Source organism: Trachurus japonicus, chromosome 11, assembly GCF_045865225.1.
Source record: "Trachurus japonicus isolate A0001 chromosome 11, Traja_1.0".
NCBI lineage: Eukaryota > Metazoa > Chordata > Actinopteri > Carangiformes > Carangidae > Trachurus > Trachurus japonicus.
Genome location: NC_140917.1, coordinates 29,006,457 through 29,028,530, shown reverse-complemented (window position 1 = coordinate 29,028,530; position 22,074 = coordinate 29,006,457). Strand labels below are relative to the sequence as shown.

General features: G+C 42.7%; 1 long non-coding RNA gene across 1 annotated transcript in view; it reads left to right on the top strand.

The window, feature by feature from the left end:
* Nucleotides 1–22,074, top strand: part of LOC146979050 (uncharacterized) — a 129,321-nt gene that overhangs the window by 46,997 nt on the left and 60,250 nt on the right. The window contains exon 2 of the long non-coding RNA XR_015037153.1: nucleotides 14,866–14,993. This is a non-coding gene — a long non-coding RNA (uncharacterized LOC146979050). The remainder of the gene's footprint in view (nucleotides 1–14,865; nucleotides 14,994–22,074) is intronic.

Below are 22,074 nucleotides of genomic sequence, written 5' to 3'. Positions count from 1 at the left end.
ATTAATTATACTTTAGCCTTTTTTTTTCCAGTCCACCAAAATTAAATCATCTGGGAGCTTTAGGATTCATACAAGAGCTCTGTCACTTCCTGCTCACTATGAGACTGTGCAAGCTGCATACTTCAGAAAATAAAGACCAATTATGTTGGCACCTCTAAGCACCAGTGGATGCCCCATCCTCTCTTCTGTCAACTGACAGCCTTTCAGGGCTGTCAAATCCACCCACTAATCAGCTAATAACACCAACAATTGGTAATTAGGCATCCCCAGAGTAAGCAATTAATTATCGGTTCACAACGTGCCTTCCCCCCACTAATAGTTGGGTAAAAAGACAGCCGGCTTGATGTTATGTTTAATAGTCATAAACTTTTATTGCCTCTCAAACACGAAGAGTCAATTACGTAGGCGAATGAAGATGCCTGCTACAGGCCCTGCAGGGGAGAGAGGTTGATTAAGGGTGTTAAAGGCCCTGCAGCTTTAAAGGGAGGGATGGAGAGTAAATAAACAGAGAGTTATAATTAAGGATTGGCAGAAAAACTGTTTATTTTCTCTCTCTCTTTCCTTTTCTTTGTCTTTCCATCTTCTTTTCCCTTTATATCACCATTTCACATGTTTTTGGTCATTTGTTGGGAGTTTACTGGCTGTCTGTTCAATGGCTACATTACAACACAATTTCTCTTCTTTCAGTACATTCACTGGGGAAACTTCTGTCATTTATCACTGGCTCTCTAAAATAATCCACACTAATAAACATTAGAACCGATAACATCATCTTCATCAATTAACCATCATAACTACATACAGAAATGATAACCTTATCTGAAATTAGAGTTTTATTATGCTTTTACATGTGTAGTTCAGTTGATGTCTTAGTTCCGGTCTGGTCTGTGTTTGCAGAAAGCAGAAATGTGAAGTCATATTGCCTGACACCTAACTCCTAATTGGTCTGTTTTGGTGACATCATCTTACATCATCAGCTCTACATTGACCCACGTGGGGAGAGTAAGAGAAAATGCAGAAGTATTTTAGTGCATCTTATGGCCCTCATTTATCGGCAAGGATTGGCATTTATCAGCATTAATCAATCTCAAAAATCTCACGCCAGGTCTGACCATCATATTTGAACCAGCGTATAACATGCGCGACAGAGGCTACTTTGGATCATTATTAATAGATGAGTTGCAGTGATCCAGATTTCATGTTGTTGCTGTTCTGTTTTTTTCTTAGTGAAATGAATTATTAAATAAATATGAGTACGAGCCACATGTTCATCACGTCTGTGTTGAAAACTTAACTCCACTTTTATTTTTAGCAACTGAGGTGAATTCAAAGCCATGTGTAGACAGACAGATACTGTGTGAAAGGACAGATTCTGTAAACAGAAACAGTCAATGACTAACCTATTATTGTTAGAGCTGCACACACCACCGACAGAAACTTCCCCCAGGTAGAAGATCTCCTGCAGGAGAGTGATGAACGTCTGCTCAGCTGCTTCCTCTAGCAGACACCAGAGCTCGCTCCTCGGTGTGATAGCTGTTCAGGTGCAGGTTCTCTCCACAGCAGAGTTTTTGGCCACCGGGACCTGTCAATGGGAGATTGTGGATTTGGCTGGTGTTTCACAACCCTCAACCGCCTTTAATGACAGGGGAGTTGAGAGAGAGACAGGAAATGGGTGGCAATGACACGCAGGATAGGACCGCTCGGCGCGGGATTCGAACCGGGGTCTACTGCAGTGAGGACTACAACACATGGGGCAGGTGCTTTACCAACTGAGCTAAACACCGCCCCACATCATTGCGTATTTAACTCGAAAAGATTTGGCGCATAGACAGTAAAAGAAAGGTGCATGAAAGTCCTCATTTGCTGGAAAGTGTTACAAAGACATTTCTAAAGCTTTGAGACTCCAGTGAACCATGGTGAGAGCCTTTATCCACTAATGGTGAAAGTTTAGAACAGTGGTGAAAACCTTCCCAAGATGGCTGCCCTACCAAAATACTGTAAAAATAACATTTAAGTGTGACAAATCTGCAAAAAAGTAAGAAATCTGGAAGGGGGGAAATACTTTTTCACTGCACTGTATTTAATGGAAGGGGAACAGGAAAACCACAGGACATTTCTATTCTGATAGCCAGCGGTAAAGCTGTGGGACCCTGCTTTCATATCTAATGGGTCTATAATAATAACTAGGGCTGACCCAAAAAAATCGAAGCTCCGAAGCTTCATTCGTTACCATGGTAATCGATCATGAAGTCTGTGATCGATTGTTTTTTCTTCATTTTTTCCTTTTTGACACCGGTTGTCATCGGCAATAGTTACATTGAATGGGTAGGCGACTTGGCATCCTGGAAACCTGCCTGATTTTGGAGATATGCAGTGTTTGTTTGCCATTACTTTCATTATCTCCGCTACGATCGCACCCCCCCCCCCCCCCCACGATCGCGCACCCCCCTGGCCGTCGAAGCTTCGATTAAAATCAATTTTATGCCCGCGAAGCTTCAATTACCAAAATATGATAAGTCTTACCAGTGGTGTTGAGGCTGTAGTCCTCACTGCAGGCGGCCCTGGTTCGAATCCTGCGTCGAGCGGCCTGCGTGTCATTCCCAACTGTCCTATCCATTAAAGGCCAAAAAAGCCCCCAAAAATATACTTTAAAAAAAAGTCTTACCGGTAAGTCTACTACTTACTACTAGCTAAAGGGGTCCAAAGTGATGCATAGTTTTTAGTCAAATAATGATAAATAAACATTTTCCGCAGCTAGTTAGACTAATAATACTAATTCTTGCAGTGGATGCTGAGCAGGATCATGGGACAGCGGTTTACTTGCAATCTCAGATCCAGACTCCACGCTAGAGGCAGAAATATCTGCAGAAAGTGACAGGGGGACAGATAGGAGAGAAAGTAAAAAACAAAGGTGAAAGGGTCCTGAGATCGTAACATGCAGTTCCCCAGCAATATAGGCCTTTTGCAGCTTAGGGGGGATGGGGATGATCCAAGGCCCTAACTATCAGCTTTATCAAAAAGGAAAATTTGAAGCCTTCTCTTCAATAGAGAGGAGCGGGCATGCCTCTCAAATCCAAACTGGAAGATATTCCCAAAGGAGAGAGGCCTAAGAGCTGAAGGCTTTGCCTCCCATTCTACTTAGAGACTGTACAAATCATACAAGCCTCTGAGTTGTCAGGGAACACAGTGTTCTAGTGGGGTAATAGGGTACAAAGACCTCTTTGTAGGTGTGGAGGGTTTTAAATTCTAATTTGGGTCTCACCAAGAGCAAGAGCAGATCACTAACACATGAGAAATATGATGTGCTTTCCTCATTCTTGTCTTGTGAAACAGGCTGGCCGCCAGGAACGTGATGTGAACGGAAATAATATTAGTGGATTATTGGAGCTGGATGACTGCTGCTGCTGACTGTTTTGGACACGGGTAAAGATAAGAAATATTTTTCTTTTTTTCCCTGGCTCTGGGCCAAGTTAATCGCTACCCAACGATTCGATAATCAAATTCGTTGCCAACGAATTTAATAATCGTTTTTTATCGATTTTATCGATTAGTTGTTGCAGCCCTACAAACGGCTACACAATACAGATCAGCAATTATGCATATTAATACGTGTAAAAAAGACCACGTTTTACTTTATCAGTGCATGTCAAACAAGTTTTGTGATGACGCGAGCAAACAGCTCGCTCGGGAAACGGGATAAGAGCCAGCATGTTTTATTCCCACATCCAAGTAATGATCCTTATAACGCGGATCAAGTACAGTCGCGATGAAGTGCAGAGGATCATCATAGCTCTCGGTGAACGGCACTATTTTTTTTTACGCGTGATTTTGTCCTGTTTGAGCTGTAGGAAATTCACTGCCATCCATGACTTGATGTCTAAAATGCAGTTAAAAAGGGCATCAATTGGCCCTGTGTCATCAGGAGACACGGCGATGTACAGTTGCGTATCGTCAGCATAACTATGGAAGCTGATGCCGTGCCTCCTGATGACGTCCCCAAGGGGCAGCATGTACAGATTAAAAAGAAGTGGACCTAAAATTGACCCTTGGGGAACCCCACATCCAATTTCATGGATTTCTGAGGAACATGTATCCATACTTACATAAAAGCATCGGTCTGTGAGATAAGAACAAAACCAGTTAAAAACAGTACCAGAGAGGCCCACCAGGTGTCTAAGCCTATTTAATAAAATGTGATGGTCTACTGTATCAAAAGCGGCGCTTAGATCCAGTAGAACCAACACTGTGAGCTTTTTATTATCCAAATTCCACCTGATGTCGTTTAAAATCTTTAAAAGTGCTGTCTCTGTACTGTGGTATTTCCTAAAACCAGACTGATGCTTTTCTGAAATGTTCTTTCTGTTTAAAAAGTCATTAACTTGGTTAAAAACCAGTTTTTCTAAAACTTTACTTAAAAATGGTAAGTTGGATACAGGTCGGTAGTTATTAAGAACACTTGGATCTAAATTGCTCTTCTTCGCGGTGGGGAAGACTCCCGTATGAAGAGAGCAATTCATGATGTTTAAAAACTGTTCCTCAAAGAATCCATAAAATGATTTTAAGAGTGATGTGGGAATGGGATCTAAAAGGCAGGTTGTTGGGTTTACTTGGGAGAAAACTCGACCAAGCGTCCTTGCATCAACCAGGGCAAAACTCTCCAGTGTTTCCTCAGGCAAGGACAACAGTTCAAGTGTCAACAGATAAAACTTGATGGGATAAAAGGCAGGATCTGATGTCCTTGATTTTGGTTCTGAAGTGGTCTGCAAAGTTCTCACAAAGATTATCTGTTGGTGCCTTAAAAACGTTATTAGAATTAGCACCTGTTAAAACACTAAAAGTGGAGAAGAGGAAGAGGAAATTATGCAAGTCCAGTCGCTTTTCCGCTGTTTTGCTAAACCTCGTCCTGGCCATGTGCATTTGTTTACAACAAAGCCGGCGAGAAAGCAATCAATAGAGCGTAGATGTTATATATCATATATTACATGTATATTTATGTAGTTTAATCTGTCATAAACAAGAGATTACAGTTTACGGGCGCGTTTGTGTCGTGGTGCACAGAAACAAGAGCTGGAACGCTGGGGCGGCAGCCCCTATCTTGCAAAATTGTTTTACAGCCAAGAGATGCAATAAGTGACACGCACATGAAAGGCAGAGAGCCTCCATTCTCCCTCATAACAAGTTAAAGCTATGGTCTACGTTTTGAAAGAGGATGAGAAAAATTTGAAAAAAGCACCTCTCACACACCCCCGCCCCTCCCCTCTGAGCTCGTATGGCCCGCCCCTCGGGACCTCCTCGCGACACGCCTCCCCCCCCTCCCCTCACAGAGCAGAGCGGAGCAAGCAACAAGCCTGCTGCCTGCAGAAACCAAACGCGGCTTTGAATGCCGAGTAAAATGTCATATTCACAGTCACAACTTCCACAATAAAACCAAAGATTACCTGTTCAACATAAACTCAGCACCGCTGCTGCAGCAGCCTGACCGGGCCTCTCTGCACCGTGGCGCCACGGAGCTCCAGGCCCCGACTCTTCCTGCTCCTCTCCCCCACACACAGGACCCTGTCCTGGGTCACCCAGCGCGAGGAGTCTCCCTGTAGCATGAGGCTGTGCTCGGCGCTAGCCCACTAATAGCGGCGGCGCCAGCCCCGATGCCGCCGCTGTGCACCAGCAGCCGGTGATGAGGCGATGTGCCAGTACCGTTGTCGCCGTCCCCGGCAACGGGACCGCGGCGGGCGACCGCTGGTACGAGCAGCGCCGCCATTAGCAACCATTAGCACAGCCTCATGCTACAGGGAGACTCCACGCGCTGGGTGACCGGCCACATGGTGCTGTGCCTGGGGAAGAGGAGCAGAAAGACCGGGGCCTGGAGCTCCGCGGCGCCGCAGTGCAGAGAGACCCGCTCAGGCTGCGGCTGGAAGCAGCTGTGTGACAGGGAGAGGAGGAAGACAGTAGCTCACAGCAGGGCCGCGGTGTGCAGGGTGCAGAGCACCCCGGTCAGCTGCAGCTGGAAGCCGCTGTGTGTCGGGGAGAGGATCAGGTAGACTCGACGCGCCACCGGTACCGGTAATAAGGGCAGCAACTAGGGCTGGGCGATAAAACGATAACGATATATATCGCGATATAACTTTACTCAATAGCAATATGAAACGTGGTCGATAGAAAGTCGATAGGTTTCATTCATTCATGTTTTGAAACAGCCAATGAAAACGAGAGTTGCGCCGCGCTGAACCACTGGCTGAGCCAACCAGGTTAGATTGACACAGCACAGGAAGACTGTACACAGCACAACAACACGTGGTAATGTTTGGGCTGCGGCCGCCTGGCGTCAGCGGCGGGGCATCGCCAGTAAAAAGAGAGAGAGAGGAGTGTTGCCTCGAAAGAAAAAATGGAGGAGAACTAGGACGAGTGACCGCGAAAAGACGTGGTACGTCATGTTTACATTAACCCAGATTGATGGAACTCTGATACAGTACTGTAAACAACACTAAACTTTAACCACGGAGACAGCAGGCAGTCGGAGCGGCTCGCCGTCACACATCAAAGGGAGCGCAGTCACGGCGTGGCCGCTCTGCTGCTGCTGCTGCTGCTGCCGCTGCCGCTGCTGCTCCTCACACCAGAGCGACACTGTTCAGCTGTGCCGACCTAAACACTGGCCACTTGCGAAGCAAACGCTAACCGCGGCGATTTCTCTTCCTATTTCTTTTCCAGCCGGGTTTAGGCTGAGAATGATCTCTAATTAGACGGGCCACGTCAGGTCCGGGTTTTAATGTTCACGTCCGTTTATAACTGTAGCAGCAGCAGAGAGATGGAGCAGCTCCTGTATGGGGAGCCTGGCTTTAGTCTGACCTAACTCCTGTCTGATGTAATGTTAAAGAACGCCTGAACAGCGGAGTGATAATGTCTGTAAAAAGACCCAGTGCTGTTGTACTGTATATCAGCACTCATGTATGTCTCTTGTCCAATCAAATTATTTGGTTGAAACTAACTGTATATAATACCAGTTTTATTTATCTGAAACTGTTATTAGGCTACTCATTGCTTTTATATGTTAATCATTATATACTGTTCTCATCATGCGGGACATGATTCAACAGCAAGCCAAACTCTAGTAAGTGCCGGAGTCAGGAGTCATCTTCGTAATACTCTTTAATAAGATGCCTTAGCTGCACTCACACAGAGTGAAACTGTAGAAAAACACCAAAATAAAGTACATTAACAACTTAAATTTACAGAGCTGTTCAACCAACGATGTAGCTAACTGCTAGCTAACTGCTATGCTACATATGCTAAATTATGATTTTTTAAATACTTCGTGTTACATGAATTTCTGAGGTAAACATATTAAATTATAACAATGCACTTGCACTTTATATACACAACAATTATCAACTTACAGACGATGCGTTCACAAGCGCAAAGAAGAAGATGGCAGCAGATGAAGCACGCCCGATCCTTAGCTTGCAAGAGAAACAAAATGGCTGCTCATCATAAGTCACATGACATAAATTAAAGGGACAGACTATTTCCTGCTTAGAACAAACCCACTGCTAGGGGGCGCCAAATACAACTATAAATCAAACTTAGAGCCTGAGGCAGGACACATTACATCTGAAATGTTCAATATTTGACGAAAAATAAATATTTAAATCAGAAATAACCTTCTGATATCTTCAAATCTCACTTGTGAGTATGATGGAACATTTAGGCTTGACAAAAACAGTGACTTGAGTCCTATCATGATATATATCGATATCGACTGATATGAAAAAAATTATCGTGATAGGATTTTTTCTCATATCGCCCAGCCCTAGCAGCAACACATTCTGTGCTTCTGTACTGTGCTTCTCTGAATCCTATAGTGGGGCTTTCAGCAGCAGACCGACCGGGGGTGGGGGGCAGAAGGCGCTGAATTGGTGGGTTCATGTGTCTGTGGCTGAGCAGTTCAGAGCGGTTACAACTACTTGTAGTTTCTAAGCGGAAGGGGGTGGGGACGAGGCGGGTCGAGGAGGAGTAGGCGAGACGAGGGGATTGGATGGAGGGTACGAGCCAGTGGGAGCCGGACGGGGCGCGCGGCACCCATTGGTCAATTTCTATGCAGGCCCACGGCTGATAGACTGAATGGATTTTTTTGGTTCTTTTTGCTATTTATATTGTGTATATCAGACCACAGGACCATAATCACTGTATAAACTATGTTAATAATAATTACCAATGCTCCAAATCGTAGACCATAGCTTTAAGCCATTTATTAAACCATCACAATTACTCCAAAGCTGTTTAATTAAAGTAAAAATTTAACTTAAGATACAATCCTGCATAGTTCCTCTTTAAGGTTTCTGTGTTTGAAAATATATTGGTGCCAATTAAGGGCAGGAAGGGGCGGCACAGTGATGTAGTAGTTGGCACTCTTGCCTCAATAAGAGGGTTCTGGGTTTGATTCTGGGTGGAGTTTGTATGTCCCCCAGTGCCTGTGCTTCCTCTCACTCAATGAATTTTGTTTGCAATAGATCATTAATCCTCAAAGAAGCTTGTGAAATTATACTGAGAACTGAGAAGAGTTATGACTCTGGCGGCCTGGTTAATGCTGGAAAAAACATAGTCTCCCTTTTTTTCCTTCTATTTATAATGAGTAAGCTGTTACAGAGGGCATTCCTATATACTTTTAGACTGTCTTGCCAGACTCGGTGGTATGCCATGTCCTTTTTGCAATGAGTTTTTGCTATGTTTTCTTAACATTGTGGGTCTAGGAGTTAAAACCTGGAGTTCACCTCTTTTGTTTTATTGTATTCTTTTTGAGAGGGGCAATAGAGTTGTGTTGTTCACAGTATGCCTGCAGCACTATAAACAAAATGGTCACTTGGGGAGGGACTAAAGTTAGCATAGGTGTCCTCTGTTATATTAGGACATGGCATTCATTGAATTAAGTGCTGATGGAATGACTTCCTTAAATTTAGCTACAGCTCTATCAAATGGACATCTAGTGACAACATTTTTGCCTAATGACTGATGTTCAATTTCAGTGTTGTAAGTCAGAACAAGGTCGAGGGTGTGGGTGTATTTAAATTCTGAGAGAGACTGACAAATAATGAGATGAACACAATGCTGAGGCTATCATTATTGATTAAAAACACCTGCTACATTACATTGTATTAAACACTAAACTCGATTTAAAAAAACTGAATGAATATTCAGATTGCTTGCCAGAGCATGGTGCAGTAAAACAAATAGAATTGATTGTAGTGTTTTCCTGGTTGGACGTGGAAGACGAAGAACAAGGTCTTTTTCATTGAGTTTAGTCTTAGGTCTGATTAATAGGCTTGAACTGAAGATGGCTGCTGCTCCACCTTCCACCTCCCAGCTGCCTCGAAGAATGTAAGACAGGGGGGAGTAGCTTCATTTAGTTGAGGGGTAGTCAATTAAAATTCAAACAGGTCCGGCTAGACAAAATGTCCTCAAGCAAAGGTCTGGATCGTTGGTTCAGGGGAGCAAATGGGAGGGATTATAAATAATAACTCTTCCAATAATAATTAATTGTTCTTTTCTCATTTCAATGAAAACAAGGGCTGTAATAAGTAATAAGCAGATAGCCGAGAGCTTTTGAAAAACTGCTACATAAAGCATAATAAAAATGAAATTCTTCCTTTTTGTCAACTCCATTTCACATCTTAACAGGGGGTAAAACCGTGATAGCATTCAGATTCTAGTTTGCAGCACTCACTCACTTGCTCGCACTCACCCCTCCTGTCGACAAAGTGACGGTGGCCTTGGAGGAGAAAAAAAAGGTGATTCCTACTCCTTCCTTCTTTCCGCTTTCTTCTTCGTTGTCTTATTTATCCGCGCAAAACGTGCTCTCTGGCTGTCTGGATTTTCCGCTTGGGCTGCCGTACAAACATGGTGCCACAAGATGGCGACACTCCCTAAAGCAAGACCTTTGCTATATACTGTATACATATAAAAGAATAATTATAAGGCTATGCAAACCAAACAGATTTTATTTTATAGCAATGAGCTCTTTGCACAGCTCCACTACTTCCTGAACTTAATGCTGCTCCTCCATTTCCTGTCTTACATTATTGGACAACCTGATTAATCCAGGTGTGTCTGACCATTGTGACTACTCAGACACACCTGGATTAATCAGTGTGTCCAATAATGTAAGACAGGAAACAAAGGAGCAGCATTAAGTTCAGGAAGTAGTGGAGCTGTGCAAATAGCCCATTATACTAATTATATACTAATATATTAATGGGTGGTATTCAGATTTTTATTCAGATTACACACTGAGCCTTTAAATTGACTGGTTGAGTAGCATCACATGAGACGATTTACAACAGGAGTGAATGAGTTTCCACTAAACCAGAGACACGAAGGCTTGAAAAACTGCAACAGGAAAAAGAATCAGAATTTTAAATTTATAGGTTCAGGTCTATACGAACTTGAAGTATCTAATGCTGCATACACAGTTGGCCCAGCTTTATTATAGTATTGCAGTGATGATGCTCATTTTTATTGGGTTCTTATGGATAACTCCCCCTCTGTTGTTGGGTTTTTTGATTTAATTAATTAAAGTCATTGGGGGACAGACACAGTCTCTGTGGGGTTTTGGGTGGGTAACTGTTCTAATGGAAGCGCAGAGAAGCGTGTAAGACTGCTACTCAGCCTCCTGGTCTCAACTCTGGGTTGTCATGGATTTGGTCTTCAAATAAACTTGGTCGGATTCCTAGAAATGAGAACTGCTCCATTCAACATGAGATGTGTACTGTCTCCCCTAATCAGACCAGGTCAGACCAGGAAAGTCTACTAATTATCTACAAAGCCTAGGTCATTCACTGGATACCAGCTCGACAGGTAGCAGGTGAATGATGACATGTTCAGCTGCAGCAGGTCAGATATGAGCAAGGACTCTGAGAAGATCATGGAAGCCGACATTGTCTTTGCATATGTACACACCGACTCGACATTGATTATAATGTACTATTTTTACGCTTATCCTCAGCCAGCAGTTTAGATAGGACTTCATCACCTGGTCTGGCTCCAGGAATACATTTTGACCACAGTCTGTTTTAGTCTCTCCTCTATTGTGTCATTGTATATTCTTGCTAAACTAGAAAAAGGAATAACTAAACACTGGAAACAACAAATAGGGAGTAGGAGAATGAGAGGAAAGGGGCTAAGATCTAAAAGAGGCTAGCATAACGGAATGCTTTGTAAACAACTCAGGAACTGGTGAAAAAAAAACACTTAAAGGTACATTGTGTAGGATTTACTCCCATCTAGCGTTGTGGTTGTATATCACAAGCAACTCAATCGTATTTTTCATGCTGCATTCACGTGAAATTGGGCAGATGGCAGATGGACGACAGCCTCTGCACGTAACGGCATAAACAAGCCTCTATGTAAACAAGTGGTCCGTCAGCACGAGGCAAAACAATACACGTGACAATATGTTGTCATGGCGATGTGGTATTGTTTACCTGACCCACGTTTTACCGCCTTTCTCTCGACTTCTGTGACTAAAATGACATCTGCTTTGTTACTGATGGCTGTCTGCCCGACTGCACGTGAATGCAGCATCAGTGTAACGCTCCATTCCTCCTCACTGCGTTACTGCGGTGACTTTTCACAGACGCCACCTCGACCTGAGCCGACAGCTCCGGTGTCTCCGCTGAGTTTCCGTGGTTTCCTACCGTCACGCTGCCACTGAACGTAAAAACATGGCAACACGACATGGCAGCCAGCACCGAGCTTACCCGCTCCATGTAGATATGAATGATATGAACGGCTAATTCAGAGCTGAAAGGAACACTTCAGTTTGTTGATGGGGGTGATTACTGATTAATGAAAAACATATTTTTGAAACAAATAATCGATTTTCGCGAATAGATAACAGGAGAAGTTACACAATGTCCCTTTGAAGATAATATAGAGAAAGCTGTGAGCACAACTAGTTAAGGTGTGTACATCTGGTAAATGGCAGCTGACAAATTTTTTTTTAATTAATAACGAGGCCACAAAAACATTACTACAGCCCAAAGGGTGGAAATGAGACAATACAGTAAGCTTACTGTATAATGACAGCTTCAGTGTGTTTGTAGAGCAGCTACTGCACACTGGACTTTTTAATGTTTGTCTTGTCTACCAGCATAAGTATGTTAATATGATACCATTTCATTGCATCCGCCCTGTTAAAAATCAGTTTCAGAATTTGACTTTGTCGCCCCACTGTGCAGAAAAATTGTCTAAGTCTAACTCTATTAAGACAATAAAACAATGAAAATACAATAAAAAGAACACAGTAAAAATAAGAAATACAATATGCTTCACAAATCATTAGCAGTAGAGAAATATAGAGAAATAAGCTGAAACAACTTAATGAAATCCTTGGGAATGGGGACAGTTTAATGTCTTTGTTCATTATGTTAAGTGCACATTGCACAAAGGATCATATCTTTTTGTTTATGAGAAATGTTAACTTAAATTCAAGTCATTTTTTTTAGGAGAAGAGAAATGTTTCTGCATATAGCAGCATTGCTTTTATATACACTGAACAAAAATATAAATGCAACACTTTTTCATGAGTTGAACCCAAAGATCCACACATTTTAGTGTGGCCTTTTATTGCGGCCAGCCTAAGGAACACCTGCAATAATCATGCTGTCTAATCAACATCTTGATATGCCACACCTATGAGGTGGAGGGATTATCTCAGCAAAGGAGAAGTGCTCACTAACAGATTTAGATAGATTTGTGATAGGGCTGTAGCCGATATCCGAGTACTCGAGTACTCGCTCGGCTTGGGTGGCATCCGAGTAACATTTCACCTACTGGTCGGCCGTGTCTTCAAACGGCGAAGAGAAGGCTGACCTCAGCAGTGTGTTAAAAAAAATGTATCGGCCAATATTTTATTGTTTATTTAGGCTGAAATGTTAATGGTTCCTTTATTGAAGTGTGTGCTGCCGTTATAAGAAAAATGTTTAGCCTATTAATGGGACAATTTAATTCCGTTCCCGTTTTTTTTTGCTCTTTTAATTGCGAGTGATTTGAGGACGGATCTGTGAGGAAAAATATCACACATGAACGACTGTTTCAGCTGTTTTATTTTAAAAAAGTGTGTTGTTATGAAAAAAAGCGTGTTACTTCACTGTCTGATTTACGTGGCTCTCTTCGGCTGCTCCGCTTTCCTCCCACATGCTGCTCCGTGCTCCGCTCCGCTCTCCCTCTACATGGCGCTGCGCCCCCCCCCCGTCGGTAAACGAGTACTCGAGTACTACTCGAATAGTCACCCCGAACATTTGGATAGTAAAATATGCTACTCGTTGCAGCCCTAATTTGTGAACAATATTTGAAAACAAAACATGTAACTCAATGTAGTGGTGTTGAAAAGTTTAAAGAAATAATTTCCAGCAGTGAAAAATCTCCTTACAGGCCCTTAAATCATATTATTGTTGACATTTGCAGAGTGTATTATTACAAAATTACAGAATCAATTGGTATTCTGATAACAACTTTCCAATCTAGCACACAGTATGTGGTTTGGCCGTCACAGTGGAGCATAATAACTGTATGAATTTATCCTGCACTGGCTTTCTGAAAAGCTGACACCAGCAAGGGGATCCATCTTACCCATTTTAGAAATAATTCAGTCACTGGTTAGGGTTACACCTGCAACTTCCTGCTTTCTGCACCTGCTTTGTTTACAGTACAACAAATGAGAATGGACAAACACACACCTAACCTGTCCTGGTCCAAGGTCAACATTCCCTCTTGCTGCTTGCTCTTGGGGCTTGTGGAGTGTTCTTGCACTCTTTACTCTTTAGCACCATTAGTGGTGCGTGGCCAGTGTTGGGAAAGTTCACTTTCTACATGAACTAGTTCAGTTCATAGTTCATAATTCAAAATTCTGAACTAAGTTCACGTTTCCAAAACTGACTATCAGTGTTCCTCCACACAGAGAGGCTCCGCCACGCGCTGTATCACTCCAAACAGCTGATAGGTGTTGCCAGATTGGCTGGTTTTCCACTACATATTAACCCATGTTTACGGTGTGTTTTAGCTGAGTTTTGACCCGGAAGGCTCTATAGAAATCTGGCACACTCCTGAACGAAGTCATACTTTGAGGGAGCGCCGTTCACAAACGCCAGAATGAACGCGTTCACAAAGTTCATACAGTGCAGAAATACAGTACGTTCAGTTCACGTTCGCCCAAAATATGACGAGTTCATGAATGATCGTTCATTGAACGCGTTTAGGCACAACACTGTGCATGGCAGTACCATGGCTGCCCGGTGCAGCCCTCAGTGTCGCCTGGACAGTGAGTTATCCACCTCCTCCATCACCCCCTGTCTCAGCAGCCTAATGTGGTGTGGGCTTGTTGTGGCTTCCAGCACACAGGCCTGCCTGGTCAGCCATTAATACTGACCCATTTCCAAGCAGCTGTCTAGAATTAAGAGATGGAAAGGTGTGGAGAATTTTTCCCAAATGATTCTGCCTTTGTTTTGAACCTGTAACATAAACAAAGTTTCACAGTGTAAAAGTTAAATTGTTTGCATTCTATGTAGAATACTTGACAGGTTCCTGCTTTAAAGTCAACAGTGCAGGTACAACTTCATGTGTCTCCTGCTGTCTGTGTTAAGTTTGTGTTTTCTTTCAGTGTACTTACTTTTAAAACATTTCTCCTCCTGGCAGTCTGCAGGATGTGGAAACTCTTCTAGAGATTAGCCCTGTGAGTTTCATAATGCCTTTGTTGCCTTTAGCCCATTTCTCCCTTGCAGAAGGTGCTTTCTGAGCTTCTCTTACTTTTGTTGCGGGGTATTTCTTTCAGTATTGCATCAAAGTTCATGTAATTTGTTGTCCCAATTTCCCTTGCAGCCATCGGTCAATCATTGGGGAAATGTTTCAGAGGAGCTCTAAACATGAGAGAGGAAATGAGCCGAGACGGATGTGCCCAAAAACACACCGTGGGAGATGGAAACAAATGAGACAAAGGCAGAAATCAGGTAGGAAGGATGAGAAGGAGCAGAGACTGAGATTGAGAGAAAGAGAAGAGAAGGCAGGTGAGCTATGAGCATGCTGACCTTCCCTTTCGCTGTCAGAATAAAATAAACCCAGCAGCCCCTGCCCCTCTAGCTGGATCAGACTGCCAGTCCATCAGCTGTCCCATTAACATGTCAGAACAAACTAAACAAAAAACACAAAGCACCAGCAGCAAGCAAGAGGACGGATGGATGGATGCCTTGGCTTGGAGGAGGACTGGCTGTATGGATGTGTAGTGAGAGATGTACTGCTGAGCATTGTGGATCTGTCATCAGTCATTTCTCTCTGTCTCGCCTTCTTTTTCCTCTTTCTGTCTGCAAACAATGGCACAGCCATGCACCAGCACCCACAAGCCAGGCACAGAGAGGTTAGGGATTGTATCACGCTGCATGCATGGAATAATATTCAGGATTTAATATTTAAAAAAAAAAACAGTCCTGAAATATTATTAGAATCTTGCGTCTTTTAGTCAGCGCAACATTTAAGTGGGTCACATTTTGTGATCTTATAAGCAGCACCGAATTACGCTCCAACCCTGTTCCCCCGTCTCATCTGCAGTTCACAAGGTGCAGAAGAAGACGGAGGGAGGGAGCCGGGCTCGATGACGGTGCCTCTCCTAGCCAGGATGCAGATTGTCTATTTGTTTATATGTTTGGACTTTTAATCTTGTCAAGTGGGTTATAGAGCACAGCTGTCGGTATACAAAACCAGTGGGGTAGCTGATCTAATACATTGAGTTCTTTTTACCTCTCTGCGTGCCCCCCACTCTTTTCCCTCTGTCTGCTGGTCTGCCTCTGAAGCACAGATGGATCTACAGTGGCTCCTGGTGGAGCTCTGAGGTACTGTACCGAGGACTCAGGGATGCAGTGGCTGTGTGAAATCCTTGACCTATTTCTTCTTCCTCTTCTTGCGTACATTGCATGTCTCTTGTTAATCAAATCAGTGTTTGGGTAACTGGTAGACTTTTCTCTAAATGAATAGTAGATGAAGGAGACTAGAGCAGCCTCCTCGGTTTGACAGATTAGCCCAGATCCATTGATTGTGAGTAAGAGAACACCGCAGTAGACTGGCATTGAGCACAGCTGCTTTCATGGATTCTGGCAACTGGATGAGGGTTACATCATATGAGAAAACCGCTACCATCCTGTGCTGTAGATGTGGAAGATGAGCAGACTTTCTGTAAGAAAAGGATATTTTCTCTTGTAAGCAGTGACTACATGAAACGTGCGGACACCATGGGGACAGCTGTAGGGAGACGTATTGTTCGTACATTAAGTCCACGGTGAATGCAGCCCAGTCCTGGGGAGAGATGTCTTTTACTCACACACAGTATTGATTGAGTCAGTACACAAGCAAAATTTCTTCACAGATTATTAGATCCTTTAGGCTTAGAGCAAGCAGAGCTTTTGCTACATTCTAGGGAGAGAGAGCACAGCAAGTCATCGTGTTTCTGGAGCTCAGAAGCAGTTCACTCTCCTCTTCCCTCTATCTCTGCTGACCAGAGGTAGTCTGGGGAATTTTGTGCTGCCTGGTGGAGGGCACAAATGACGCAGTCTGAGAAATACTTAGCTGGACAAACATGAGGTCTTTGTATTTGCACTTGGTACTCAGCTCAGTGTTTGTGCTCAGGTTTACCTTGACCTGACTAGTCTTATCTTATCTTACCTGTGTTAGTCTTTTCAGTGGTTTTCCATACAATTTTTTTCTCATGTGAATTTGCTTAAACCTTCAATTTTACCTCATTCAATTTCTGTTTTTAAGTACATACGTATATCTTCTTCTGGAGTTGGGCTTTGTATGGGTTTAGAAGCTGTGTGGCTCAGTCTGTCTAACTGTGCATGTTTAATGAATGTGTTGTCATTTGGGAAATAGCTGTCTGGCTGAGTTTGATACTGCTCTCATATTTGTACATTAAACCTGAAACAGCCAGCTGCAGGTCATCATAGCTTAGCATAAAGATAGAAAAAAAGGTAACAGCTAGCGTGGCTCTGTTCAGAGGCAATAAAATCCTCCTACCAGCCCTGTTTTTTAAATTTACATATTGAAGCAATATATCCAATTTATTTAATTTGTACAAAAACCTAAGCAAGCATTAACGCCCCAGAGTCTTTTATCACCATGAGACTGCCCAACACAGAAAACTGGCCAACAAATAGACCAGCAGATAAATTGTTATATCTGCTCCGATTATTAAATCAGTGAGTCTGTCGTCAAAAAAACACCAGCAAGTCTTTATCATTTCTCTCTTTTCAAACTAGTTCTCAAATGTGTGGATTCCTCAAAACCTCAATCGTTAAAATGTGAGGATTGGCTGTGTTTAGTATTACTGTAAATTGATTGTCATTGGATTTTGAATCACTTACATTATCAGACATTTCCTTGGATCTTTAAGAACTGTGACCAGAATCCTTTGTTATGTTTTACAGATGGATTAATTAATTCATGGATTAGATAAAAAGTTAAGTCAGTTTGTTGCAGTCATAAAACATACCACACGTCTTTTTCACAAGCTATTTTTAGAACAAATCAAGCAAACGGACACAACAACAGGTTCTCTGTTTTCAGGCTTTATGCTCACCAACTGCTTTCAAAGAGAGCAAATCAGCATATTTCCCAAACTATTCCTCCCTAAACCATTCAACTCATGTCTTTGGAGGTAAACATGTTCCTCAGAGCATATCTCTGACCCTAGGAGCAACCGTAACCCAATGTTTTATGTCACACAGAACAAAAAGTATACATTAATAAATAAAAACTTGAAATGTAATTTCAGCATGCTGAAGATAAAACACCCCCTTGATATGGTGTTGGGAGGGGTCAAGGCAGTGCCACATATGGCAGGGAGGTTGATGAAGGGCCCGCAGCTCTCTGACAACTTATTTTCGGTGGGTTTATCCGTCAACTGTGTTGATTCCATTAGCTGGGACCTGACAGCGAGTGGCTGTGCTCCAAGCTCTATCAGTCTCACATCAGAAGCTAGTGAGAGAAAGAGGGATGGAAAAATAGGGAGAAAGAGATGGAGAGAGGTAAATAACGGCTGCTCCTTTTACTGTATAACTCCTCTTCTTTAACACCCACACACCCCCTCCCCTCTCTCAAGTGTTAACAGCTTAGAATGGCGTGATATGGCTTGACATGAGAAAAACGGTCATAAGATTAATAGAAGTACAGTAATGTTGGGACAGAATTTTACATGAACATGGTGACAATGACGATGAGAATAAAGTTGACATGGATGATAACAATGGCCATTATGGCAGCATTAGAGACCAGCAGCATTATTTTGTCCTTGCATGAAGTGGGTCGAAACCCTAATGCCTTCTTTGTGAACGTGACAAAGTATAAAGCGACTGCTGCTGCTGCCTTCTTATACCCTTTTCCCACGCACAGCCACATAAATCTCCTCCTCATTTACTGCTCACAGGATTGAAATTCAGTTCCCCGGAAACCGGTTTTAAAAAGACACTTCAGGTCTGGCAAGTTATCAGATTAGGCAATACCCATCCCCATTTAGGCTCAGCTGAATTAGATCTGGGGAAAAGGGAATGGGGTCAGACTGCCATATTTCATCTTTAAACCAAAGCTCATATTTTTGTCTGAGATTCCTCGCTGTCCTGCTGTCTTCTTGAAGACACTGTGTGCTTGGATTTACTCTCAAGTCCAAAATTACCTTTCTTCTGTGTCTCAGTGCATCAGCTGGGACTTGTTATTACAACTACCCTCCAAAATGTGCCAGGGATAGATCTATCCAGTGTAATGATGATGGAAGTCACACTAAACAGGTCGGCGGTGTCTGTCACGGGCAGAGGGGCAGCTTTAACTACGAATAAGGCGCAAAGTGACTGATGAGAATGAAACATTACTCATTTGGGGGGTAATGAATTTGAACATGATTAAAAGGCCTTTATTCTGTTGAGCTCACACCCAAACAATCCAAGCTGGCAGGAACTGGCTCAAAGACAGGGTTTGACAGAACAATTTGTATGACGCCTGAGAACTCACTAGCTTGAGAAAGCTAATTAAAGCTTTCTGAATGGTTCCTTGACCTGTAAAATCTGCAGGCCAGGCAACCGTGAGAGAAGACAGAACAAAGTAGAAATCTTGATTAAAACTCAATAGAAAGTCACTACTGGAAGTGGTTGTTTAAGCTCATTCGAAGTCATGTGGGTTAGGCGCTGTAAGACCTAATTGTAGTTAAAGTAGCAGCTGCTGAGAGAGGACGGATGAAAAACACGTTACACCAACGAGCTCAGCCTAATCGAGGAGTGAATCCTGGAGAACTGGAGAGTGCCATTGTTACTCCATTTTTCTCAGCAGGTCCATTTAGTTAAATTAAAACATTAAATATTCAGCATTATTCCATGAAACTATTTTGTCACAAATCTTACTATGGACAAAGTCGAATGTCTTGGTTGCATCTAGACAGTTTTCAATGTGGACACCGTGACCCTTCGGCCGTCACTAGCATTAAGAGTGAAGTCAACAGCTATCAGGATTAAATTTTACTTTGTTATTTACCTGTTTTGTAACTGTACTGTATAAACAACCCACCCAAATTCACCCTCATAATGATGAATAACCCTAGCACTGAAAAACTCTCAAAAAGTCTATGTTCAGAAAATTGTTGTGACAACTTCACCACAAAGTCAACAGAAGCTAAGAATGATTTTTCTCCTGCTAACTCCTTTGAAGAGTGGCATCGCAGCAATGTATTGTTCTTCAGATTGGTCAAGGACAACAATTTAAAAACAAAAACAAAAAAAACATACAACACCAAATAGCTGAAAAGACTCAAGGGAACTTGAGGGAACTCTGTAAAATGAACATTTTAGCCATTTTGTTGCATTTGATCCTGAGGACGTCCCTGTGAACATTATTTCAAAAGTCACTCCAAGCTGATGTGTCATGAGAATTTCACTTTATAGAGTTCATTCCAAGGCAATCCTTCCACAGCGAGACACACATTATGTTTTATTCAGAGACCCCATTACCCTGACATTTTAGAAACAATATCACGTGTGGATGTGTAAAGCAGTGTAAATGCAGTGATGTCCATGCTTTCAATTTCCACAAGAAAGTCGCCTTGAGACGTTAGACCGGGCCAGGCAGGAGTAACTGTGAAAGAGGAGTACCTGCAACAATCGCCTTGACCTTGTCTAAATAGGGGTGGAGAGAAGGACCAAACGAAGTGAAGAATGAGAAAGTAAAAGTCCTTTTTTTTAAGGACTTTGAATCCCACAGGTGTTCCTCTTGTCTGACCTCGACAAAATGGAAGAAAATGGGCTAAACTCATCACGGTGCCTGTAGGAAATTTCCAGTTGGAGACAGAGAGCAGAAGGGGAAAGGAGGTTAAGGGCCTCCCTGGAATTAGAGGCAACGTTCCCCTGACTGAGGGCTTTGGAAGACATAGACATTCACACAGGGGATTGTCTGGCAAAAAACGGGATCGTGATCTGAGATAGTGTGATGCATAAAAGATTTCATCTGCTGTGTGGCATCATTTCAATTTATACAAGCTGTCTCAGTTGCAGAACTTTTGTTGCTGGCCAAGTAAAAGTTAAGTAAAGTAAGTTGCAGTTAAAACACCGGAGCAGATATGTTTTGTATTCAGGGCTGAATACATAATGTTTCTGTCTAGGAGAATCAATAACTGTTAAAACTGTGGAGCAAACTGCAGGAAAACAGTTTGTCTGTTAAAGCTGCATACTGTGAGATCCACTGAATGAAGGCCAAAGAAACACCCAGAAAACTTCAGTCAGGGGATTGCGTTGTTTACTCTTTTTTTTGCACACTCAGCTTTCTTTATTTGATTTTTCACATCTTTTTCATCTTTTCATATCATATTTATACTGTTTTTATTCCCTCTCTGTTTCATTCTCTCTCCCACACGCAAACACACTCACACGTGCACGCACGTATACACACTGTGTGACGAGTTCGACATGATCTTTCATTCAGGCCAGCGGCTGAGCTTAATGTGGTCCTGGGCTCCTGAGTTCCCTTCAAATGAGTTTTTCTATTATGCTTCTCTCCACCCTCTACAGGGCTATTCCCTCACAGCCATGTGGCCACGTGTGAATACTAAGCTTCCAGCATCAGTATGTGTGAGTCAGGGTGTGAGAAAGACAGAGAAGGAGACAAAAACAACGGGGGTAGCTACAGGCTGGCACGCATCTGTAAAACAAATACACTGATAGGGTCTTATGTTCTCTGTGACTGTACTGGTCTTGCTTGGTTCTACTTCTGCTACCTCCTGTAACAACCATATATAATGTCTGCCCCCCTCCCCGAGGAAGAAAGATGAATTGGCACATCTAATAGAGTCCCAAATTAAATCGCGCCCATTGATCATCTCCCCTCTTTATCTTCTTTCTCTGATTGTGTGTTCTGATCCCCATTCTGTAGTTCTGCTCATTAGCATCCCTGCAACCCAGCAACTGATTCCCCAGTGCTGCTCACACTGCTCTGCACTCTGACATTGATCATGGGTCTCCATTCACTAATACAGAGGCCCAAAGGCATTATCATACACACACATGGTCTCATATCTCAGGCACGCAAGCATACATGCATATATACTGTCATGCATATGATATGACCTGGAATGTGATCCCTGCTGGTGTTGAGGAATCTTAATTGAACATGGGGGCAGAATTTTCCTCTATTTGTGTCACATTTTTCAGGATCAGTACACACAATTGAATGAACAACAAATAGTAAAAACAGCTCTATGTTTGTATTGTTTTCTCAGACCTTCCTACGTGACTGAGTGTTCAGGGCCAAGCAGAACCTTTGCAGATTTTTTTTTAATATTCTCAAAACAGCAGTGATCTCTATAAGACATCGAGCACTGATGTCGGAAAGCTCTCCAGCATGACAAATATTCTGGATGAGGGCAAATCATTTATATACGAGCAAGCTGCTTTACAAACCTAACTCATGGTATTGAAAAGTGCTGAAATGTGTCATCACAGATAAATTTCAAGTCCATAAGCCTATATTTGGCAAGATTTTCTCTGATCATTATCATCTTATGATCCCCCT